This window comes from Odocoileus virginianus, chromosome 9, assembly GCF_023699985.2.
Source record: "Odocoileus virginianus isolate 20LAN1187 ecotype Illinois chromosome 9, Ovbor_1.2, whole genome shotgun sequence".
NCBI lineage: Eukaryota > Metazoa > Chordata > Mammalia > Artiodactyla > Cervidae > Odocoileus > Odocoileus virginianus.
The window spans coordinates 69803488-69822947 of NC_069682.1; the positions used below are offsets into that span (position 1 = coordinate 69803488).

Sequence of the window (19460 nt, forward strand, 5' to 3'; positions counted from 1 at the left end):
TTACTACTTTTGAGGAAAGAACCTTGGCTGGAATCAGCAAATCTGAGTTCTAGTCCTACTTTTCTGGGATGTGGGGGAGAGGATTTAGTCAAGTCACTTGAATTCTCTAAACCTAATAAAATGGATATTCTACCTTACTTGTTATACTGATTCAAAGAGAATATCAACTAAGAGAAAAAGCTCACTAATTTGGACCAACAAAGGTTGAGCTATCTAAACAACTAAAAAAGTTGGAGCAACAAAAAATTCAAAATATAGGTTCATTAAAAAAGGTAAAATTTCAACTGAGCTGTACAAGTAGAGATCCTTGTGCTACGCTTAGTCTCTCAGTCACTTCCCTTAGTCACTCAGTCATGTCCGACTCTTTGCGACCCCATGGGCTGTAGCCTGCCAGGCTCCTCAGTCCATGGGGATTCTCCAGGCAAGAAATACCAGAGTGGGTGGCCATGCCCTCCTCCAGAGGATCTTCTCAACCCAGGGACTGAATCCAGGTCTCCCGCATTGCAGGTGGATTCTTGACCTTCTGAACCACCAGGGAAGTCCAGAGATCCTTAGAGAACTAAATTAATGAACTTAAAAAGTACTGTTTATAATAAGGACATCAAATGCTTCTATACGTAATCACGCATCACACTCTGTACTAAGTCTTAAGACATAAGGAAATAATAAGGCTAAAGTCTCTGCCTTAAAGGAGTTCACTGTTTAATAAAGAAGAGAGGCACATGTATATAGATAATCACAACATAATTTAAAATGGGATTATGGCAGAGATGAAGAAGGCCTAACCATGCGTATGTGTGTGGCAGGGCAGAGAGAACACTGGGAGGAATGGGGGACAAGGGATGGGTGGAAGAGGTTGGAAGGCCTGGAAGTAACATTTAAACTGAGTCTTGAAGAATGAATTTACCAGAAAATAGAGAAGTCCTTGCAGCATATGCAAAGGGAAAGGAATGGTCTGAAGGGCATAGTAAGAAATACTGCAGGAAGTTTAATGTAGGAAATAAGATGATAGGAGCAGGAAAAGAGTGGAAGTACAGTACAGATGTAAGCCAGGGCAGACTGAATAACAAAAAAAACCTGCTATGGAAAAGGAAGAAACTGGTGGCAGGAGGTTATGTTAGGAGGTTATGAACTGAACTACCATAAACAGAGTTTCAGTGAAGTCAAATTAATGAAGGTTTACTGTATGCTTATTATTCAAAATAACAGGGGATTATTTAAATCTATGACATTCAAAATACTGCCCATTTATAAAATAATATTCCTCGAAGATCACTGGTTTGACATTGAAGGGACTAGAGGGGAGAAAAATATCTAAAAGTTAATGATTTTACTTTCAATAAAGGGCTATAAAATGAACTGATGGCCAGAGGAATCATTATTTAATAGTCAACCATCCACTGATGAGGAACAAATAGACAACAAACCTTATTTTTTCTAATATCTTACATTTATCATCTTTAAGTGTACAGTTCAGTAGCATTATATATACTTACAAATATAAACAGCTGGGCAATAGGTTTCCAAAACTTTTTCATCTTGCAAAATTAACTCTCTTATACCCATTAAACAACTACCCATCCTCTCCCTGCCCATATATATTTTTTCTTTTCATTCTCAACATCACATTTCTTTAATGAAGATACATAAGTGCCACCTGAGAAGATGTTTAAAAATGGGATTCCCAGACCCCTTCTCAAACTTTCAGTATCTGAGGATAAAGCCTAGGAATCCAATCCACACTTAAGCAAGTTTCTTGGCAGGTATTTGGGAACTACAGTGCTACTCTATTATTTATTTATTCCTGTAGTTTATACAGAACATATGCTTACGTGCCCCATTTAAAAACCTCTCTAAACTCCTGTGTTCAAGGGGGAATATGTTACAAAGAACATGTCACAACAATGGCTAAAATATGCAGACTGGTCAACTGGGAGTGGGGGTGGGAAGCTGCACCCAAGAACATGTATTTCCAACGAGCTGTGCTAGTGATTCTGATGCTGTCCTAATGTAATCTTCCCAAAGACTGAAAAAGAGTTCAACTATGTATTTATAACTCTAAGTTTTAAAACTGAATGAAAATCATCTTTTTCCTATTTTTTCTTTTGGATATCAAAAATAATTTCTGAAGAGAGATTAAAAACAAACTTCTTGTATCATCTCTATCTCAGTCTCCAACTGCATAATTAAGTATGCAACCTAAAAGCCAAATGACTTGCAATTCAAAGTTCTTCATAGCTTGCTCACTAGCTGCAGAATCAACCTAACCTTCAGTAATTCTATCATTCCAGATCCAAACCAGGAGACCACTCAAAATATTTTTTAGAGCTAAAGTTGTAAGCCATTCTGCTTTATAACTAACTGTTCATTAATGCAACTTAAGTTCTCCTGCTCTTTGCCTAAAGTTGTTGGTCTTTGCATAGGTCAACAATAATGTTTTGAACATGAAATAAAAGGAAAGAGAGTCTTATGGTTTGGAAAAGTTCTGATTCTTTGAGTGGAATTATTTTCTTAACATTAATGCAATTAGTCCAGCTGACCTATTATCTTTCATTTCTTAGTGATAAGATAAAGAATGAAAATGACCATCCCTATAAATATTCATATTTGGTGGTAATAAAACCACCATTTAAAAAGCAGCAGGCATGCTGGTATCACACATTTAGCTGTCAGTATAGTTCATATTTCCCTCATGTGCTGCTGCCTCAGACAGTGCCCTAACACTGATCCTCTCCTTAATGCCTCTCATTAATGAGAATTACAGAGAGTAATTTTCTGTTGCTTATTGCCCTTTTAACTTCTCAGTAGTTTACTTCAAGTTACTGAATAGTCTAGGCAAATGTTTATGCTGTTCACAGGACAAATCTTTAGGCACAAAAAGGCTGACGGAGCTCTTAAAGTGTTTGTCTTAAAGACATATGGTTAACTATTAGTTAACAGTAAGGTACAGAGAGCAAATTTAGAGTAGCAGAAAGAGTAGTTGGTTTGGGGGAACACTACAACCACAAGATTCGTGGGAGGAGACCAAGAGAAAGGCATCATGATACCTTCCTCTCTTGAACATCCGCACTGCATATGTTTAATATGTTAAAGCCTCTGAGAAGTTCTGGAGTAAGAACACTGCTTTTTTACCTTAACATTTCCCAATTTTTTTACCACAAAATCTTTTATCTTCAATATGTTCTACTAATACGTTATTTGGGCAAGGAATATGACCTCTCTGAGCCACTGTTTCCTCATATACAAAAAAGATATAAGACTGGTCTACCTATCTCACAAAAGGAAAGGAGGGAGAAAATGAGTTGGTATTTGTAAACCTGCTTTGTGAACAATAAGCGCTGCCTGGTGTACTTTATCATTACCACCAAGATAACAGTGAGTGTAGGAAGAGATGTTTCATTTCTCCTGTGGAGAGTCAAAAACAAAGAAACAATGTAAATGGAACAGAACAGAATATTAAATATACTTCCTCCAAAGGTTTTCCATTCTTTTTTAAAAAATAGTGTATTTATTTTAGTTGGAGGCTAATTACTTTACAATATTGTAGTGGTTTTTGCCATACACTGGCATTAATCAGCCGTGGGTGGACATGTGTGCCCCATCCTGAACCCCCCTCCCACCTCATCCCCTCCCTCAGGGTCATCCCAGTGCACCAGCCCTGAGCACCCTGTCTCAGGCATTGAACCTGGACTGGTGATCTATTTCACATATGATAATATACATGTTTCAATGCTTGTCTCTCAAATCAATCCCACCCTAAGGTTTTCCATTCTTAAAAGCATAACTGAATTCCAATAATTTGCTCAACAGCAATAAGCTATACAAAGGCACTGCCATCTGCAGGCGATGGAGAACGAATGCTTGCAATGGATACTTAAAATGAAGTTTCAAAGCATCAGGTGCTCTTTCTCATCAGACTTCTAAAGCCTTTCCAAAAAATGTTTATTCTTAGCTTTTGAACACTGGTAGATGAGGTTCCATTTACTGAAGTTCTGAAGCTGACTGGACTAAAATAAAATTCTCATTTCTTCTCCACACAGGACTGCTGCTTTGAAATGTGAAAAAAATTACCTTAGCCTTTCAAAAATTATACATTGTGCCTGCACAAAGTAATCCCAAGGAATAAGGAATTTTTACACAGTCTTTGAGGAAAAAGCCCTTGAAAGGCCTATGTTGACTTTTCTGAGTTCTCTCTCAGTGAGTTAAAATAAATCTGCTCTCTCATACACAAAAACAGAGCTTAAGAACAGACTACAAATAAAACACAATGTTAACTAAGGAGTAAATTAATTTGTCAATGCCTTCTTCAAAGTGTGGTGTTCAGAGGCCTGGGCTATTCAACAACTTGCACCTAGAAAAATTCCTTTCTCTGGGCCTTCTCCAGCACAGTCTACAAGGAAAATCACTGTTTCTATGTTTTACGTTAAGACTGTCGGAGGTTTCAAAAACATATCTGGAGGGTGACAGACGAGTTAAAGGAAAGGCAAAGAAACCAGAATGGAGGAAGAAACTGATGTCGACATATTGCTAAGTGATTTCCAATAGTCACAAAGCAAAGTTCGGGCTTTACTGTTTTGGAAAAGTCAACACCAGTTAAGTTTTCACACCCAGACTGACTCATACGCAAAACATGAAATCTAGAGTTGTCAAAAAGCAGATCTACCGGCGTTTGCAAAACATTTTTTTTTTTTTTAACTATTTGGTACCACACCACAATGCTGCAAGAAAACCGAGGACACACACCGGGTACTCTGGAGCGCAGTTTCTCTCAGACTATCCCGCATAAGTTAATGATGAGAACGGTGTACAACGAGAAAGCTTTTAACGTTAATTATTACCCCCGAAGACCCTAGGGCGTTTCATGTAGTCCGCTAAGTCTCAGGGGGAAATTCTGTGCACAGCACTAAAAGGCAGAAGGACCACAATTAACCCCACGTTCCTAGGGCAGCGTTTCCCAAAGCGTGGAACGCAGAATAATTTCAGGAGGAATCAGGACGCACTGTTTATTTTGATACGTAAGTATTTATTTCTTTATGAGCATTAAAGAGTTGGCTTTCCATTAAACAGTCGGTGATTTACGCTTCCACCTTAAACAAATGTATTTTTAAAAGAGGGGAAAAAATGTCAGTTTAAAGAAGAAAAAGTAACATTTGGTAAATAAGTAGCTGTTCATATGGGTACACGGATGTAAAAGTGCAACGCGAGAGACTGAAACTGGGGAAACGCCGTCCTAAAAAAAAGCCCTCCCGGCCAGCCGTCGGGGTGCAGAAAGTACCCAGGTTCCATAGACGGAGAACCAGCCGGTTGGGACGCTGGCTCGGTCACTAGTTGCCAGGGTAACCGCGGGCTCGGTCGCTTTCCCCGTTTTCTGGGCCCGGATCCGCGCTATTAAAACGGGTGTGTGTAGGGGGAAATACCACATTAACAACGAGACGCCTCGAGGATGCTGTCAAGAGGCCGCGAGGCGGCGGCGACGCGGGACAGCGTGTTCGGTTCGCCACCCAGCGCCGCGCGCCCCGCAGAGAGCCCGGTGAGGCCGGCAGCCTCGGCCCGGGTTCGAATCCCGACTGCGCCACCGACTAGCTGAGGACCCGAAGGCGAGCGACTTCACGTTTCGAGAAGGAGACGTGGGATGTGCGGCCCGAGCCTACAGAGGAGCCCCACAAGGGCTATTATCGGCGGGTCGTGCCCAGACCGCAAGCGGCGGTGCGGCGCCGTCGGCCCGGAGCCCACCTCCTGCCGCCCCGGCTGACCGGGCCTGCGCTCGACGGTAGTCAAGAGAAGGCCGCGCCCCGCACCGGGCATGCGCAGCCCCGCGCGCACCCGCAGGGGGGCCGCGGCCGCGGCCGCGCGTCGAGCGGGCCCTCCCGCCTCAGCCTTCCCATCCGGCCCTGGGACCCCTCAACCGTCAGCCCCACGCCTCGGCGGACGGCCACCGCTTCCCGGCACTCACCGCTACCAGCGCGGCGGGCTGCTGGCCACTTCTCCGCCTCAGGCCCGCCGCCGCCGCCTCCGCCTCAGCCCACCTGCCCGCCGTAGGACAAAGGCGCCACCAACCGACCGGCGCGGGCACGAGGCAATGGCGGCCGGGGCGGGGAGTAGGTGCAGAGGGCGCGCACGCAGCGGCAGGCGCGGCAATGTCGCAAGAGCGCGCGTGTTTGCGGCAGGACTGAGTTGGAGCGTCGATCTCCTTAGCGATGAGGGCGGGGAAGTGGCTCGCGCGGGAGTTGAGAACGCGAGGGGTTGCCTAGCAACGGCGTCCCCGGGTGAGGATGGGTCCCAGGCCTGGTCGCCACCACCCTAAAGGGCTTCGCCTTTCTTCGGATTTTCAGAGTGCCTCCTTTCCTCTGTAATTGTGGAAAGAGATCATTTAAATCCTGGAATACTTTGATTTCGCCCTGTATAAAACTCAACACCTATAGATGTGTGTATTGGAGACTAATACATATATTCATATAACCTCCGAATCACAGGGAACAAAGAGAGCAGAGAGGCAGAGAAAGTGTTTTGTTTACATTTAAAGAGTCTGTGTGGAGAAGGAAACGGCAACCCACTCCAGTATTCTTGCCCAGAGAATCCTGTGGACAGAGGAGCCTGGTGGTCTGCCGTCTCTGGGGTCGCGCAGAGTCGGACACGACTGCAGCGATTTAGGAGCAGCAGCAAAGCAGCCGTGTATCTTGTTTAGTTTCACTGACGAGAGGCAAAAGGATTCCGGTGATATAGTCACAGACTCATCTTGAGTTCGTTCTTTCTTTCTGGAATATTCACTCAGTGTCAAAAATAAATTTCCCAGAAAGTAATTGTTGATCACGGAAGCATGTAAAATGTTGTATTGCTCATTTAATCTGCAGAATATATTTGTCACAGGAAATGGAATTTGCTCACACAATTGTAAATGCACTCTTATTAATCACAGTGATGGCTATATGAATCAGGTAGGCTTTTTGTGAGTTAGGAAGTGCTGTAAACCCCATGGGTCAAGTTTTTGTCCTTGTGAATGTGTGTGTTAGTCGCTCAGTCGTGTCCAACTCTTTGCGACTGCATGAACTGTAGCCCACCAGGCTCCTCTGTCCATGGAATTCTCCAGGCAAGAATTCTGGAGTTGGGTAGCCATTCTCTTCTCCAGGGGATCTTCCAAACCCAGGGAGCGAACCTGGGTCTCCCGCATTGCAGGCATATTCTTTACCATCTGAGCCACCAGGGAAGTTCTTGTGAATAGTGCATGCAAAATAAAAATGGTGGCAGTGGGATTTGAATACTATGAGAAATCAGATTTCTTTGACACCAATTCATAAGGTCCCTTCACTAATTTATTCCCTGAATGTTTATTATACACCTACAAGGTGTCCTTATGATTTATTATACACCTACTTGCTATCATGAGCGAATGCAGACCCATCCCTGCTGTCTTGGAGATTCAGTGCAGTGGAGAGATAGAATTAGGCGAACAATCACACTTGTGCACAAACAAAAATAACTGAAGGAAAGAAATAGGAATGCACTCTATTGTCTACGTTTTCTCCTTATGAATAGTACAGAGTATATCTGATGCCTATCAGCAGGTATGCTAGGCCTTTAGATCCTTCCTGTAATTCATCATGGCATCTGGGAAAATGGAAGCTGTATGGTTTTATCCTGCCTTGGCTGAGAGGTTCTGAAGGCAGATAGGAACTTCTACTGCCAGGAATTTCCCCTTAACTTTACCCCAGGTTGCTCACCCACTCTTGGTGAGAAGTCTCACGGTTTTGTGGATTCACCTGCTTTCCTGATATCCTTTTCTGTGTCAGGTGAAAAACCACACTTGACTCAGTTCAGAATCTTCTGTTTCTTTCCTTGATTCCTGCTTTTTGGTGCTTATGTCATAAAGTTGTACTCTTTTCATTGTTTAGTTGAATACTCTTAATTTGGGGTGATATCCTTTAACTTTTTATTATTACTTTTTGGTTAGATATACAGGGACAGATATATTGTGACTCACTTCATCTTGTTACTTTACCCACCCAGAAGTTTTACATTATCTCTTACTCTTCACAACAACTCTATATGATACTATATGCTTTGAAATTTTTATTTTTGTTTCTGGCTCTCTGTTCTGATGCTATATAATTTAAACTTTAAAAATTCCTTAATATCTCAAACATACGTTAAACTACATAAGATAATATAATGCATACCTTTCTACGAACTAAGATTCTCCTTCCATTTCCTTCCTCTCTCCTATAAATAATCACTCTCCATACATTTTCAGGTATATTTTGTACTAAGTTGCTTTAGTTGTGTCTGACTCTTTGTGACCCCATGGACTGTAGCCCACCAGGCTCCTCTGTCATGGGATTCTCCAGGCAAGAATACTGGAGCGGGTTGCCATGCCCTTCTCCAGGGCATCTTTCCGACCCAGGAATCGAACCTGAGACTCCTGCATTGGCATTCTTTACCACTGAGCCAATGGTAGTCAGGGAAGCCCATACATGTCAGAGTTTTCTAGAATACACACCTTAGGAGTGGAATTGATGACTCTGTAGTATACCACATCTTGAACTTTAGGAGGTTTATAGCCAGATTGCTCTCCAAAGAAGTATTAGTATATATTCGTGCAAGCAATGTATAAATACCATTTTTAGATATACTTGCCAACTTTTGATATTTTCTGACTTTATTCATTTATTTTTGCTTATGACAATAGGTGTGAAATGATATGTTTTTTCAGTTTTAATTTTCCCGAATTTAGTGATATTGAGCATTTTTTCTTACAGGCTCTCCAGGTTTCTGCCTGATATTTCTGGACCAATTTTCTATTGGGTTTATTTATGTTTTTCCTATTGATCCATAGGAGTTATTTACATATGCTCGATACTGATCTTATGTTAGTTAGGTCTTCTTTCTGTGGTTTGTCGATTTACTTTGTTGATGGTGTCTCATCATGGAGAAGTTTAAAATTTTAATGTAGTCATATGTTTCGATCTTTCCCTTCATGGTTTGTAGTGTTCTGTGGCTTGTTTAAGGATTCCTCCCCTCTTATGATGTCATGTAGATATTCTCCTTGGTAAGTACTATTAGTACATCAATTTTACAGGTGAATCAGTTGGGGCATCAGTTGAGAGCTTATATGACTTGCCTAAGGTCATAGAGCATTGGAGGTGAGTGACTTGGGTTTTTGACTCCCGGGTTGCACTGTACTCCACAACTGATCAATCTCCTGCCACCCTGTTTTGCTAATTGTCTCATGAGAGCACTTCTTAGCCTTTTCCTGTAGACAGAGGATGTGCAGAGCTCAGACAAGCTGCAGGTTAAGTGTGGTCCTCATTTACTGCATCATGAAACCCTCTGGCTCTAGACTTCACAATACTTAGAAATATTTTGAAAATCTTCAAATAACTTTGGCTATACATTAGAGTTGCAAAAGTAGTACAAAGAATTCCTGAATGTTCTTCACCCAGATTCCCCAAATGTTGAGTGTTTTACCTTGTTCAATTTGTAACTGTTTCTCTGTATTATTGAATCTACTATGCTAGATTAAATTATTAGTATCTCTATGTTATCTTTGCATTATCAAACCTATTATTTGAATTTCACCAGCTGTCCCACTAATGCCAATTAGAGCAAAAGAAACAAAAAAGATTTTTTTTTCTGGTCCAGAATCCAGTGTAGGGTTTTATGTTGCCTTTTAGTTTTCAAGTCTCTTCCTTCTCCTTTAACCTGCAACATTTCTTCAGTCTTTCTTGGTCTTTCCCGACCTTGACATTTTTGAAGAGTTCAGGCCATTTATTTTAAGGACCATCCCTCATCCAGGCTTTCTGATGTTTCTTCATTGTTAGACTCAGGTCAGACATTTTTGGCAGGAATACCCAGAAGTGACGCTGTGTCCTTCTCGGACAGTAATTTTCTTTTGAGTAGAACCCTCTACAATATTATGTGAATAAATGCATTTTTCCAGGCAAAAGAATTAATATCTCTTATTTCCAGATCTCAGAGGATCCACATGACATAAATAAAGGCCCAGAAGTTCTTCATTCCTCTGTGCTGGTCTTGGTGGGACTCCTTGCTCAGTAAGATGCTCTGAGGGAGACAGGAAGGGAGGCATTGAGAGTTGGGCCATGCCTTCTCCCAGCCCATTTCCTACACCTTCATCCCCCCGCCCCGCTCCCTTCTCTTCCACCTCTTTAACTGCTACTCATCCTAATACTTTGGCCACTTTATGCGAAGAACTGACTCATTAGAAAAGACCCTGATGCCGGGAAAGATTGAAGGAGGGAGGAGAAGGGGACAATGGAGGATGAGATGGTTGGATGGCATCACTGACTCGGTGGACATGAGTTTGAGTAAGCTCAGGAGTTGGTGATGGACAGGGAAGCCTGGCATGCTGCAGTCCATGGGGTCACAAAGAGCCAGACATAACTGAGGTCCTGAATTGAACTGATAGGAGAACAGACTATGCATTCAGACTACTTGGGTCCAAATCCTGGCTCTACCATTTACTAGCTGTGTGACCTTGGGCATGATACCTAACTTCTCTGTGCCTCAGTTTCCTCCTTTGTAAAATAGAGATAGTAAAAAGAACTGTCTCAAAAGATTATTGTGAATGTTGCTGAGTTAACATATCTAAAACACCTAGAACAGTGCCTGCCACGTACTGCTCAGTATGCATTAATTAGCTGGTAGTAGCTTGCTAGCCTATGGCACACTCTTAGAAAAATTTTTTTAATTTATTTATTTGACTACAGTGGGTCTTAGTTGTGGCACACAGGATCTTTTAGTTGTGGCTTGTGGAATAGGAATGGAACCTGGGCCCCCTGCTTTGGGAGTGTGGAGTCTTAGGCACTGGACCACCAGGGAGGTCCCTGCACTGTTATAGAACTGTGCTTTTCTGTCTTAAAATTACTTTTCCAATCAGAGGCTGTGCAATGGAATATGAGGAGGATTTGGGAGTTACCTCCTAATCTCACAGCTGAGGATAATGGGGTACTAAATATAAAGCAGAGGCCCTTGACCTGAGGTTCACAAACTGGGAAAAACCTCCTTCCTTATTTTCATTTACCTCTTACTGAAATTAAACTTTTCTTTCAATTAGGAATGTAGCCAACAAGCAATAGTGTTAGCAGAACCTGCTATGTCGTCTCCAACAGAAAGCACAGATATTTCAAGTCACATTACAGTTGTGAGGGAGATCTTGAATTATTGTTTATCCTCATCATTATTTTGAAATTATGTAAATTTTAGGCTTGCCACAAGATCTGATTATTTAAACCATTAATTAAGCATATTCAATGCTATGTCACACCTTTGTATTTATAATATTTTGATGACTGTATTTCAATATAATTAGTTTTCTTTGTAACCTTATCTATCGTATTTTATGCATTTAAAAACATATCCTGAGAAGGGTCCATAGTCTTCTCCAGATGGTCAGATAAGTCCATAACATTATACACACAAAAAAACTTAAGAATCCTGTTCTAAAAACAGTATTCAATCACTCTATGACATAAATAGTAGCAATATTTGATATATCTCCTAAAGAAAAGGGAATAAAAGCAAAAATAAACGAGGCCTAATTAAACTTGAAAGTTTTTGCATAGCAAAGGAAATCATCAACAAAATGAAAAGACAACCTACAGAATGTGAGAAAATATTTACAAAAGATATGACCAATAAGGGGTTAATATCCAAAATATGTAAACAGCTCATACAACTCAGCATTAAAAGACCAAACAACCTGATTAAAAAATGGGTGGAAGACCTCAATAGATGTTTTTCCAGTAAGGAAATGCCGATAGCCAACAGACATGAGAAGATGCTCAACATTGCTAATCACCAAGAAAATGCAAATCAGAATCACAAGCTATCACCTCACACCTGTTGGAATGCCTATCATCAAAAAGAACACAGCAACAAATGTTGGCAAGGCTGTGGAGAAAAGAGAACTCTCATATGCTGTTGATGGGAATGCAAATTGGTGCATCCACTGTAGAAAAGAGTAGGCAGGTTTCTCAAAAAACTAAAAATTGGAAATTCTATGGCAGTCTAGTGGTTAGGATTCCATCCTCTCACTGCTGAGGGCCTGGGTTTAACCCCTGGTTGGGGAACACAAGCCAAGTGGTACGGCATAAAAAAAAAAAAACCCAAAACCCCTAAAAATAGAACTACCGAATGATTCAGCATTTCCACTCCTGGATATATATTCCCCCCAAAAAAGCCACCACTAATTTTAAAAGAGACACACACCTCAGTATTCATAGCAGCATTATTTACAACAACCATGATGTGGAAGCAAACTAATTGCTCATCAGATGAATGGATAAAGAAGATGTGGCTTATATATACAATGGAATAGTACTCAACCATTAAAAAGAAGGAAATTTTGCCATTTGCAACAACGTGGTGAAATAAGTCAGAGAAAGACAAATGTTATGATATCACTTATATGTGAACTCTAAAAGATACAACAAACAAGTGAATATAACAGAAAAGAAGCAGATTCACGGATACAGAGAACAAACAAGTAGTTACCAGTGGGGAGAGAGAAGTGGGGAGGGGCGAGATAAGGGTAAGGGGCTAAGAAACTATTATGCATAAAATAAACTACAAGGACATATTGTACTTCACAGGGAATACAGCCAATATTTTATGAGTATAAATGAAGTATAACCTTTAAAATTGTGAATCTCTATGTTGTACACATGTCACATATACATCAACTTTATTTCAATTAAAAAAAATGTGGTCGCTGACTTGTACTTCCCTTGTGGCTCAGGGTGAAGAATGTGCCTGCAATGCAAGAGACCTGGGTTCAATCCCTGGGTTGGGAAGAATGAAATGGGAAGCTCCCCTCTGGGTATACTAAGAGGTGAGTCAGTCATGTCTGAGGACTATATACATATCGTTATTTAATCCTTACAACCCTGGTATTACTATTCCCATTTTATAGATGAGAAAATTGAGGCTCAAAGAGGTAGGTAAATTATCCAAGGTCATAGGACAGTATACTAGAAAGAAAATCTGTGCTTTTAGTGACTTTAATATCCCGCTTCCTATGTAAATCCTCTTAGTCTTTCCAGTACCCTGCAAAGTATTAATAAGTATCTATTCCTCCATTTTACAGATGAGGAAACTGAGACTCAAAGCAGACAAGTTATTTTTTCTCACAGCTAAACAACAGAGTCAGGATTCAAACCTATATCTGTCAGGTGCCAAAGCCCGTGTGCATCCCACTGTGTCCTGCAGAATTACTGAAATGTACCATGGAAGTGTAGCCTTGAAGAGCTGATGGTTTATCAGATATATGACTCAGGCAGACCTTTTCAGGCCATCCATCGGGATTAGATGGTTTGGAAAGAAATCACTTTTCCTGCTTTTACTATGGGGTCACAAAGTTCTGTGGGGAACCTCTTCGTGACTGTGAAATACACACTGGCATCTGAAAGACTCCATTAGCTGCTATTGTCTGGACAGTAAAAGTAGGAAGCAGGAGATAAAAGAATACACAAGTAGGAAGTTCTGTATTGGGCTCATGCTGAAACAGAAAGAACCATTATTTTGAAACCATTAATGATGAACTTGGTAAAGATCAAAGTAGTCTTGTGACCCGTAAATCTAATGAAATGAAAATGAGGTAATGGTATGTTTTATAACTGTTGAGGTTCTGAGAAACTGGAAATTATCTCAGCGTGAATACTGTAAGCGAACAGGGAACAATGGAAGCCATCTAGAAAAGGATCTTTATTCAGCTTTATTTATAGCAGGTATTCGTCTTGTCTTTCAACACAGGGATCACAAAGGAGTCTGTTTCACCTTGCAGGGTGTATGAAAATAAAACGGCTGTCACAGTCCCTATTACTTCCTTCCGAAGAACATAACATAAAGGAGAGAAAGATGGAGAGTGCTGTGAAGAGGGTGCTGGATTGCTGGGGCTAGGAAAGGTGACAGGAGGGAAGATAAAATAAAGAAAGAAGAAAAAAATGAAGTGATTCTTCCCACCATCATCCAACCCCCATCCTCTAGACCCAAGCTGTCTAATACCATAGCCACTAGTGATACACGGGCTTTCCAGGTGGCGCTAGTGGTAAAGAACCCTTCTGCCAGTGCAGGAGATACAGAAGACCTGGGTTTGATCCCTGGATCCAGAAGATCCCCCGGAGAAGGAAATGGCAACCACTCCAGTATTCCTGCCTGGAGAATCCCATGGACAGAAGAGCTTGGCAGGCTACAGTCCAAAGAGTCGCAAAGAGTCGGACATGACTGAAGTGATTTAGCAAGCAGCAATATGTGACTATTTACGTTTATTAGGAGTAAATAAAAAATCCGCTTCCTTGGTTGCACTTACCATCTCCCAAGGGTTTAAGAGGCACATGTAGTTTGTGGCTACATCATTGGATGGTGTAGATACAGAATGTTTCTCTGGAAAGTGCTATTGGACAGCACCGATAAACATCCAGTTCCACCCAGGAGAATTCAAAGTCCAGGACAAGTGGAACCCTGTGACTGTATCATCCTCAGCCCATGGGAAGACAAGAACAGAATCTTCTGAAGTGGGATATGAGAGCTCCAGGCTTCTGTGTGACCTGGCTCATATACTCTCTAGGACTCAGTTTTCTAATTTAATGATTAATATAAATATTTTAGTGGATATTATAGGAAAATCACATAATTCTTATGATAATCATGTGAGCTATTAGGCCAGTTTTTTTTTCAATTGGGTTACAGTTGCTTTATAATATTGTGTTAGTTTCTGCTGTACAATGGAGTGAATCAGCTATATGTGTATACATATATATATATTCCCTTCCTCTTGTGATAGGCCCATGGTAACAGAGGAGAAACCAGAAGTTAAGAAAGTGCTCAGAGCCACATGGTCGGGAGCAGAACCTGGCTTCGGACTCAGGCCTCTGACTTCAGAGGCCACATTCCTGCCCACCTAGCTACTCCACTTCCTGCTGCTCGGTTCCTCCTACACAAATGAAAGAGCCTTCGTCAGATTCTCCCCACAACAGAAACTGGAACAAGGACTTAATTACAACTAGTTTATTTAGGAGATGGCCCCAGGAAGTGCAGATAGGGGTGTGGGAGAAGTGAAACAGGGAGGGGAAGGAAGCCGTTGCAGGGTTGGTTAAGGGCCAGGCTGCCCTGTGGGCCGTGGAGCTTAATCGTGACAGGGAGAGAGTGTGGAACACACACTCTGAGTTATCCCACCAGGGGGTGAGGACTGCAAGGAGAGCAAACCAAGGAATCCCGAAGGGAACCAGCCCTGAATACTCATCAGAAGGACTGCCGAAGCTGAAGCTCTCTCTGGTACTTTGGCCACCTGATCTGATGAGCCAACTCATTAGAAAAGACCCTGATGCTGGGAAAGATTGAGGGCAGGAGGAGAAGGGGATGACAGAGGATGAGATGATTGGATGGCCTCATTGACTCAATGAACATGAGTTTAAGCAAACTCTGAGAGATGGTGAAGGACAGGGAAGCTTGATGTGCTAGTCAAGTCCATGGGGTTGCAAAGAGTTGGACACAACTGAATGAACAACAACAAAGGGATGGGAGGGCTAGGATATTCATCCATCAAATCCTTGTCATTGTAGATGGCTGTTCCCAAGGGCACTGACTCTAGCACTTCTGTCCAGACATCCTCAACGCCTCAACAAGCTCTTGTAACCATCCAAGGCCCCCCAGGCAGAGGCCACGGGTTCTTCAAGTAGGGAATAGGAACATGTACGTGGAGGGCATGTGAGTGGGGTACCAACAAGGTGCTACGTAGGAGACTGGATTGAATGCTCTCTCTAAGAAACTAATGGATGGCTGAGCTTGGCATTAGGTATTATTACATCGTAAAATCTGAAACCGTAAAGATTAATAGCATGCCAGAAAATGTTCACAGGGAAAGCCTGGAGGTACAGTTAGACATCTGAGCTGATTTTCAACATGGATGACAGACTAGAGAGTTAATACCTTTGGTGGCGGAGGAACTCACTTTAGATAAGGTAATCAGGGAAGGCCTCTCTGAGGAGATGCCCGACAGTGAGATAGCAGAGGCAGAGTGAAGGACAAACGCTTGAGGCAGAGCGAGCAGCACATGCAAAGACTCTTGGGGGGGAGCCGAGAGGCCTCGCTGGCTGCGGCGTAGCAAGCAAGTAGGCCACAAGAGGGAGAGGTCAGCGGAAGCCAGATAACACAGGATCTCAAGGCCACGGTAAAGAATTCGGATCCCTTCCTCCAACCAAAGTAAGTAAGGAAGTGTTAGTCACTCAGTCGTGCCAGACTCTTGGCGACCCCATGGACTACAGCCCACCAGGCTCCTCTCTCCATGAGATTTTTCCAGGCAAGGATACTGGAGTGGGTGGCCATTTCCTTCTCCAGGGGATCTTCCCAACCCAGGGATCAAACCCAGGTCTCCTGCACTGCAGGCAGATTCTTTACCAACTGAGCTACCAGAGAAGCCCCTTCTCCAACCAAAGCCATCTCCTACTCCAGATCTCAGAGTCTGAGAAGGCTGTGGACCAGACATGAAGCCGTCTTTGTCTAGGCATCAGGACCAGCCAAGCCAGTGAGGGGCTTTAACCAGATCATGATAAAGATTTTCTGTGGGGGGAGGATGGGGATATACATACACTTATGGCTGATTCGTGTCGTTGATTGGCAGAAAACAACACAACATTGTAAAGCAATCATCCTCCAATTAAAAATAATAATAATAAAAAAGAACTTCTTTGTCAGCTCAACGGTTACTTTTGCTAGCTCTTAGGTTTCCTTAGTTTCTGATTGGGTTCTTTCCTGAGTTTCTTAGTTCTCTTTGATAAATTCCCATCCAGCTCTGCCCAGCTGAGGGGAAAGATTTTTGTCCATGGCTGGGCCTGGGAATCCCAGCTGGAGAGTCCGGTCATCTGGAGGAGATGGGCAGTTACTTTGGACGGTGTGGGGATGAGCAGGTGGATTCCAATGCATCCTTTCAGTCTCATTTCATGGTCCCACATTCATTCAACACTTGTTTAGCATCCAGCATGTGCCTGGGCTCCTTGTGGGCCTTGGGCTATAAAAGTCCTCTTCTCCAGGAATCAAGTCAGGTCTGAGTGAGGACCCAATCCAAAGGTCATTTTTGAGAGTTTGCTGTTACTTAGGAGCTGGTAAATGCCACAGGCCCAGCCTGTGTAACCCGCATTCCAAATGGGAGGCAGTACTTTCTCTCCAAGGTTTACTAGTGGGGCAGAAATGGTCCCATATCCCTTAGCCAATCCCTTGCTTTCCTTTTCCTTGCCCATATAATAATCCTGGGGAGGGAGGAGTTCTCTGATTTTATTGAGGAATGTAGTGTCTATGGCAGAAGATATTTCCCACCCCACACCTTTCACTGGGAGTCCCTCCTGGATATTGAGGAGTGAGTCCAAGAAGGGGATGCTGGGATATTGTTCCCCAGGGGTGGGGGTTACTTGGCAATGGACCTGCTGATGTCCTCCTGTGCTTATCAGAGCAGGGGAGAAGAAAGGTGGAGAGGGGAGGATGTAGAGTTGCTGACCAGGAGGTGTGAGTTTTCTCTGGGTCAGGTGGATGCTCCAGTAGTTAGGCTTTCTGGTACCCCGCTCAAGCAGACTGACGGCTGAGAAGAGGGTCCCACCAGGGGCAGGGGCCCTGCTGGTGGTGGGACAAGTTAGGAGAGCTCAAGTCTGAGCAAGATGCCCCTTGTCAGAGAACCTGGCCGTAGGAAGACCCTAAGAAGCTTACATGCTCCATGGATGAAAACTTGCCTCCCTGGGTTAGCCAGGGAAGCAGGGTCAAGCAACAGGGAGAGGGCCGTGTTACAGAAGCTTGTCCCTGCACCCTCCTCCCAATTTCAATAAGGGGATGATAGCAGGGTATGTCGGAGAAGGCAATGGCAACCCGCTCCACTACTCTTGTCTGGGAAACCCCATGGATGGAGGAGCCTGGTAGGCTGCAGTCCATGGGGTCGTAAAAGAGTTGGACATGACTGAGCAACTTCACTTCCACTTTTCACTTTCATGCACTGGAGAAGGAAATGGCAACCCACTCTAGTATTCTTGCCTGGAGAAACTCAGGGACAGAGGAGCCTGGTAGGCTGATGTCTATGGGGCCTCACAGAGTCGGACACGACTGATGCGACTTAGCAGCAGCAGCAGGGTATGTCTCCCAATCAGGCCATGCACCCACTTCCACTTTTTATCCAAACAAATGGGGTCCTGGCTCAAATGAATCCTTGGATAAGTAAGGGAGAAGATCAAATGAGATTTAAATTGAGTTTGAGAATAAAGCTTTCAAGGATGGAAGCTTAACAACAGAAAGTGATCCGAAAGTAATGCAATCTGCCCGAGATGTCATTAAAGGAAGGAAAATGGAGATTCAACACAGCAGGACTGAAGGCAGAGATTAGGGGGAAAAGCTTCACTATCATATCCCACTGAGTTGAGTCGCCTCAATACACTGGTTCTGTGAGTGAACAGAACAATTGAAATATGGCATGGTAGGGCTGGAGTCTTACCTAGGCAAGCAGTTCCAGTGTTCTGAGCGGGCATGGGGAGGTAGGGGTGCGCATCCCAGGCTGGCTGATGGAGAGGGCTTTCCAGAGAAGGGGCACCTGAGCTGAGCCTTGAAGGATAAGAAAGAGCTGGTCTGGGGACTTCCCTGGTGGCCCAGTGGTTAAGAATCTGCCTTGCAATGCAGGGTATGCGGGTTTGATCCCTGCTCAGGGAACTGAGATCCCACGTGCCACGAAGCAACTAAGCCTTCATGCCACAACTAGAGAAAGCCTGCACACTGCAGTGAAGACCCAGTGGGGCAAAAAGTAGTCAAAGTAAGCAAAGTAAAGTTATATATATATAAATTTTAAAATCTTACATTCTTTAAGGAGACTCAAGGAGAAGAAATGACAATCCACTCCAGTATTCTTGCCTGGATAATCCCATGGACAGAGGAGCCACAACTGCTGAAACTTGTGAGCTCCGGGGTCCGAGGGTCACAACTAGAGTCTGTGTGCTGCAAGGAAAGAATCTGCATGATGCAACGAAGATCCTGCATGCCACAACTAAGACTCCACACAGTCAAATAAATACTTTTATTTTTTTTTAAATACTTTTTAAAAAGAGAAGGAGTTGGTTGCTGAAAGGACAGTGGGAAAGGGCTTTCCCTGCAGTGATTACAGGACAGTCTGGAGCAGGAAGTTGAAGGCAGGGAGGACGGTTAGAGGTGCAGGCCCAGGAAACCCATGGCCTTGAGGCCCTGTGGGCTTGTGGGAGTGAGAGATCTGCAGGGTTGCTTCACATCTGAGAGGTGCACAATCGGGTTTATATTTTAGAACTACCTAGCAGCCAGATTCTGGCAGTACTGCAGACTTGACCTTCAGGTCCGCTTCTCATCCATTTATCTGCATCCCCCCGCCCCCACCTCCCTACAAAGGCCATTTCTTCTGTGATTTCAAAATCCTGGGTTCCTACTCTTCGGAATGCCCTTTGCCCTACTCCCAC

The 19460-nt window shown here is 43.3% G+C and overlaps 1 protein-coding gene and 1 long non-coding RNA gene across 6 annotated transcripts in view; one reads left to right on the forward strand and one right to left on the reverse strand.

Annotated features, from left to right (window-relative positions):
- The window catches only part of NCOA5 (nuclear receptor coactivator 5), a 29133-nt gene extending 23069 nt beyond the window's left edge, over positions 1 to 6064 (reverse strand). For 2 of the 4 annotated variants that reach the window (XM_070472709.1, XM_020887186.2), the window contains exon 1: positions 5954 to 6061. The gene's annotated coding sequence lies outside the window, so the exon portion shown is untranslated. Of the gene's footprint in view, positions 1 to 5953 lie in introns of all 4 variants that reach the window. The other 2 variants (XM_070472708.1, XM_020887184.2) reach the window with 2 other exon arrangements.
- A 92-nt stretch (positions 6065 to 6156) lies between these two features.
- LOC139036791 (uncharacterized) lies at positions 6157 to 16691 on the forward strand. Of its 2 annotated transcripts, none has more exons than XR_011489650.1 (3): positions 6157 to 6266; positions 12752 to 12844; positions 13765 to 16691. It is a non-coding gene; the product is annotated as an uncharacterized lncRNA (long non-coding RNA). The 2 variants fall into 2 exon arrangements; XR_011489651.1 differs by having other exon boundaries at positions 13796 to 16691.
- The last annotated feature ends 2769 nt before the right edge of the window (positions 16692 to 19460 follow it).